This window comes from Rutidosis leptorrhynchoides, chromosome 7 (assembly GCF_046630445.1).
Source record: "Rutidosis leptorrhynchoides isolate AG116_Rl617_1_P2 chromosome 7, CSIRO_AGI_Rlap_v1, whole genome shotgun sequence".
NCBI lineage: Eukaryota > Viridiplantae > Streptophyta > Magnoliopsida > Asterales > Asteraceae > Rutidosis > Rutidosis leptorrhynchoides.
Genome location: NC_092339.1, coordinates 177,297,813 through 177,304,587, shown reverse-complemented (window position 1 = coordinate 177,304,587; position 6,775 = coordinate 177,297,813). Strand labels below are relative to the sequence as shown.

The 6,775-nt window shown below is 30.7% G+C and overlaps 1 non-coding gene across 1 annotated transcript; it reads right to left on the bottom strand.

Moving 5' to 3' along the window:
- Positions 1-4,795: 4,795 nt before the first annotated feature.
- LOC139860685 (small nucleolar RNA R71) lies at positions 4,796-4,902 on the bottom strand. The gene has a single exon (XR_011763314.1). It is a non-coding gene; the product is annotated as a small nucleolar RNA R71 (small nucleolar RNA).
- Between the last annotated feature and the right edge of the window lie 1,873 nt (positions 4,903-6,775).

Genomic DNA, 6,775 nt, shown 5'->3' with positions numbered 1-6,775 from the left:
ATAACCGAACTAACAGGATGCATATAGAATATCTCCATCATTCTGGAACTCTCATCGGACATGATAATCGAAGTACTAAAGCATTCGTAACCCGAGTGGGACGTGTCAAGGTCCATAGATCTATCTTTAGGATTCGCATCAATTAGGGGCCATTTCCCTAATTCTTAGGCTACCAAGCTAAAAAGGGGCATATTCGATTCGATAATCCAACCATAGAATGTAATAATAATAATAATAATAATAATAATAATAATAATAATAATAATAATAATAATAATAATAATAATAATAATAATAATAATAATAATAATAATAATAATAATAATAATAATAATAATAATAATAATAATAATACTACTTTTTATATTAATAACAATTATGATACTAGTAATAATTAATATAACAATAAGTAATAATAATAATAATAATAATAATAATAATAATAATAATAATAATAATAATAATAATAATAATAATAATAATAATAATAATAATAATAATAATAATAATAATAATAATAATAATAATAATAATAATAATAATAATAATAATAAAAGAAGAAGAGACTACCTAAAAACCAGTTTTTAAAAAGAATATGCCTTAGCCTAGACTCGAACCCTGGACCTCTCGCTAACCCGCAACACTCTCAAACCATCTGATCTGTTTTCCTTTTTCTGAACTTATTGGTATCAAAATATATATAACCCATAACAGAATATCTTCATCTTCTCCAAAATTAACTCGACCAGTGAAATAATCTAACTTCCAATTAATGTTTGATTTATCTTTAATCCTAATTAGAAACCAATTGTAATTGTGATTTTAATTAAGGATGACTACTAAAAGGAAAAAGAAAAAAATAAAAAAAATAAAGAACACAGTGATAATGCTAAAAACGAACATATATTTCATAGCATTTTCCTTCTAGAAAGACAAGTTTTTAGTTGCAATTGTTCTATTTCCAAGTAATATTCGTTTAAATAATAAAAGGTGAAGACAAAAGACAGAAGCGACGATTTGAAGACACAAACGACCAAAAAGCTAAAAAGTACAAAGTAAAATCCAAGTGGTTCAATTTATTGATGAGAAAAATCTCAAAATTACAAGAGTTCATGTCGCAAAACGCAATGTACAAGATATTAAATCGTACGCAAGGACGTTTTTAAAAATCTGGAACCGGGACATGAACCAACTATCAACGCGCGACGTAACGGAGCTAAAATTACAAGTCAACTATGCACATGAATATAATATAATATATAAATAATTCATAAAATTATGTATATATTATATATATTAAATAAAAACGTCGGCAAACAAGAAGACAAGTGAATGTGAACTGGATCTGAAGGTCATGCGATCGCATGGCCTAGAAGCACAAAATCATGCGATCGCATGGTTCACTGTAGCTGGCCACATCTATAAATTGAAGCGTTTTTCGGATGAATTACTTACACCATATCATATATCTCTCACTCTCTGATATATATTTATATTTATATATTATAATTATAATTTTAATATTAAGTTAATAATAATAAGGTTATAGTGGCGAATATTTTAAGTTTGTAAGTCAAAATTCTGTCCGTGTAACACTACGCGATTAATACTCATTGTAAGTTATGTTCAACCTTTTTAAATTAATGTGTCGTGGCTAAGTTATTATTATGCTTATTTAAGCCAAAGTAATCATGATGTTGGACTAAATATTAAAGACAGGGTTATTGGGCTTTGTACCATAATTGGGATTTGGACAAAAGACCGACACTTGTGGAAATTGGACTATGGGCTATTAATGGGCTTTATATTTGTTTAACTGAATGATAGTTCATTAATTTAATATAGAGATTTACAATTTGAGGTAATTATAAATAACCACATACACTCGATCGGATACGATGGGCAGGATATTTATAAATACTAATAATCGTTCATTTAACTGGACACGGGGATGGATTAATAGTCAATGGACTCATTAAAACAGGGGTGGATTACATACAAGGACACTTGGTGTAATTGTTAATAAAGTATTAAAACCTTGGATTGCACACAGTCGATAACCTGGTGTAATCATTAACAATGTATTAAAACCTTATTACAGTTTAAGTCCCCAATTAGTTGGAATATTTGACTTCGGGTATAAGGATAATTTGACGAGGTCACTCGCACTTTATATTTATGACTGATGGACTGTTATGGACAAAACCAAATGGAAATATCGAATAATCTAGGACAAAGTACAATTAATCCATGGTAATAAATTAAAATCAATACGTCAAACATCATGATTACGGAAGTTTAAATAAGCATAATTCCTTTATTTTATATCTCATCGCACCTTTAATTATCGTACTTTTAATTATCGCAATTTTATTTATCGTCATTTTATTTATCGCACTTTAAATTATCGCACTTTTATTATCGTTATTTACTTTAAGCTTTAAATTAAGTCATTTATATATTTAATATTTTACATTAGGTTTTAATTGCGACTTAAGACATAAAATCGACAAAACGGTAAAAACCCCTTTTTATAATAATAATAATACTACTTATATATATATATATATATATATTTGTACAAATATAGTTTAAAATAAATATAGCGTTAAATTTAGTTGTATCCCTGTGGAACGAACCGGACTTACTAAAAACTACACTACTCTACGATTAGGTACACTGCCTATAAGTGTTGTAGCAAGGTTTAGGTATATCCCATTCTATAAATAAATAAATAACTTGTGTAAAATTGTAGCATATTTAATAGTATTTCGCAATAAAAATATAACTATTTCGTACTACACCTCGCACACATCAAGTATTTTTGGCGCCGCTGCCAGGGACACTTAACGCCGAAAGCGAAACGCTATAAAAAATTTTATTTTTAATCTATTTTTGTAAAAATATAGTAAGTTTTAAATATTAAAAAAATATATATATAAAAACAAGAAACATAAAAATACATATCTATATTTTTAAGTTTAGTTAAAATTAAAAAGTTTATAATTTTATTTTTTTTTGTTAAAAATTAAAACTAATAAGTAAGAATTTTTTTTGTATTACATATTATTTTGTAAAATAAAAAAAACAATTAAAAGATTAAACGGGCCTGGTACTGTAGCAGCCCATAATCTGGCCTGGAACTCGACTGCATGTGATCACATGGCCATAACAAGGAAACCTCATGCGATCGCATGAGGTGAAAAGACAGGTCTGATCATTAACTGAATCGAATTAGGGTTAGTTTTATTATATAATTAATTATAATTAGGGTTTAATTAAAATATTAATTAGTTTAAATTAGTTTTATTTTTATTTTTAATTAGTATTATTAAGTTTAATAATTAATATTAAAACTAATACTTTTATTTAAATAATATAAAAATAATATATTTATAAAAATTGTATTTTTATAACTTTAAGTTTTATTTTTATATTTTGTATCTTTTTATTTCGTTTAATCGTAATTTGTATATTTATCGTTCATAATTAGTGTAAACTTAGTTCTTGCTGTAGTTATTTTATATTTCTAGATTTCTAGGCTTTGCCGTAAAATCCCTTAAGTACTGTTTCTTTAGATTAAGATTTAGGTGCTTTAGAATTTTACAACGTCGCTTATCGCTTTAATATTTAATAGATTTTAGTGCCTAATTAAGTTATTGCCGTTTTGGATATAGAATTCCTTTTAAACTTTAATACCTTTAGACGCAAGTTTTAATTTTTAGTTTTTAGGCTTTTAAGTTTCGACACTCTATTTTCTTTTTATTATTTTTCGACTTTTTATTTTTTGACGTTTTTCGACGCACTCTTTTTCTTTCTTATTTCTCGACGCTCTAGTTTTAGGACATAAAATTTTCTTTAAACTTCGACGAAAAAAATTATTTTAAGTGGTTAAATTGATAGACATCCAAAATTTTCTGGTTCGTAGTAATAGTTGGATTTGTTAGTGGCGAGTTATGGGCTTCCGATTTAAAGGGTCCAGGCTACCTGCTGCATCTATTGGCTATTCGAAACGTGGGCAAAATCAGAAAATTCTATTAATTTGATAGCTTATATAATTTTTTATCTTTTATAACTAATAGGATATTCAGTGAATGCACCGAGCAAAACGTTCACCACTTTTCATACGTTCACCTCCTGTAACTCGATCAAGACATCTAGCCAACATTGTCGCCGTTGATTTTTCTTTAGAATCATCATCTAGTCGACCAAGTACTCCAATTCAAATTTCCGAAATCCGTTTTTTGAACCCGACCTCACAATTGAGAATCCGGAGGATATTCAGGGATAATTCAGAGATCCTGAACCACTAATCATTCCTCCTGAACCACAAATCACTCATCCAGAGATTGTCGAAGAAGAAACCATTAAGTCAGAATCCTCTAGTGATTCAGATTCAACAAATCCAATCATGAAAAATCTGGAACCTCTAAGTATGGAAGATCGAATGAGGGCTAAACGCACTGGCCAAGGTCATGCAATTACTCAACCATACATTAATGCACCAGATTATGAAATCAAAGGACAAATCCTACACATGGTAACTAATCAATGCCAATTTAGTGGTGTGTCGAAGGAAGATCCAAATGAACATCTTCGTACCTTTAATAGGATCTGTACTCTATTCAAAATCAGAGAAGTTGAGGATGAACAGATATATCTCATGTTATTTCCCTGGACTTTAAAGGGAGAAGCCAAAGATTGGCTAGAATCGTTACCTGAAGGGGCGATTGATACATGGGATGTGTTAGTTGAATAATTTCTTAAACAATTCTTTTCGGCATCTAAAGCTGTGAGACTTCAAGGAGAAATAGTTACGTTCACACAAAAGCCAAATGAAACTCTATATGAAGCGTGGACAAGATTCGGAAAGTTGTTGAGAGGATGTCCTCAACATGGTTTAGACACTTATCAAATAGTGAAAATATTCTACCAAGGATGCGATATTACTACACGAAAAGACATCGATATAGCAGCCGGTGGTTCCATTATGAAGAAAACTGCAACTGAAGCTTACAAAATTATTGATAACACTGCTTCCCACTCACATGAGTGGTATCAAGAAAAAGACATCATTAGATCATCTAAAGCGGCTAGAGCCGATTCTAGCCATGACTTTGATTCCATTTCCACAAAGCTAGATGCTTTCGAGAGATGAATGGAAAAGATGACTAAAGATATTCACGCAATACGAATTAGTTGTGAGCAGTGTGGAGGACCACATTTGACAAAAGATTGTCTCAGTATTGAACAAACAATGGAACAAAGAGAGAATGTTTCATACATGAACCAAAGGCCTGGAAATAATTATCAGAATAATTATCAACCGCCAAGACTAAACTACAATCAAAATCAGAATTATAACCGAAATGTTCCATACAACAACCAACAAGGTCCTAGCAATCAACAAGTATATAATACTTACAACCAGCAAAGACCTATTTTTCACATAAACCACCACAAACCGATGATAAAAAGCCAAATTTAGAAGATATGATGTCGAAGCTAGTTGAATCTCAAACGCAGTTTTTCACATCTCATAAACAAACGAATGAACAAAATGCTCAAGCATTTAGAAATCAACAAGCTTCTATCCAAAATCTGGAACAAGAAGTGAGCAACCTAGCAAGGTTGATAGGTGAAAGAAAAGTGGGGAGTCTACCTAGCGATACAAATGCTAACCCGCGGAATGAAACAGCTAAAGCCATTACCACGAGAAGTGGTATTACACTTAAACCACCGGAAATACCTATAATTTTTGATGATTCTACTCCTACTACATAGGCACCACAGCCTGAGCAAGAAAAGGAATCAGAACCGGTAGTTGAAAAGGTTAATAAAGATAACACCGTTAAGGCTAAACCTTATGTTAAACCATACCAACCACCACTTCCTTACCCGAGTAAAATGAGAAAAGAAAGACTTGAAGCCGAGCAATCTAAATTCTTGGATATATTTAAACAAATAAATGTCAATATTCCTTTCATTGATGTGATTTCAGGGATGTCAAGATATGCCAAATTCCTGAAAGATCTAATCACAAATAGAAAGAGAATGGAAGAACTCTTGGCTGTTACAATGAATGCTAATTGTTCTGCAATGCTGTTGAATAAGCTACCAGAAAAACTTTCAGATCCAGGAAGTTTCACAATTCCATGTTTTCTGGGTAGTCTTAGTTCAATAGAAGCATTGGCAAACTTAGGTGCTAGTATAAATTTAATGCCGTATTCATTATACGCTAAACTAGACCTTGGAGAATTGAAACCAACACGAATAAGCATACAACTAGCCGATCGATCAGTAAAATATCCTAGAGGGATAATGGAGAACATGCAAGTTAAAGTTGGTACTTTAGTATTTCCAGTAGAATTTGTTATTCTGGACATGGAAGAAGATTCTCGAGTTCCTCTCATATTAGGAAGACCATTCTTAAACACGGATAAAGCAATAATAGACGTGTTCGGTAAGAAACCGACCCTAAGTATAGAGGACGAGAATGTTACCTTTTCTGTTGATAGAGCCATGCAACAACTGCAATCTGCAGATGATACATGTTATTATATTCAAACTATAGATTCACATGCAGAATTGTTAGAATAATTTCTAGAATTACAAGGAACAGGAGAATGTTCTTTAGGAGAAGGGACTGAACCAATTGATAAAGCTGAAATGTTAGCTACACTTATGGATAATGAATATGAACCAACAACAGAAGAACTTCAAATGCTAAAAGAAGAAGACAGATATCGATACAAATCATTGATAGAAGAACCAC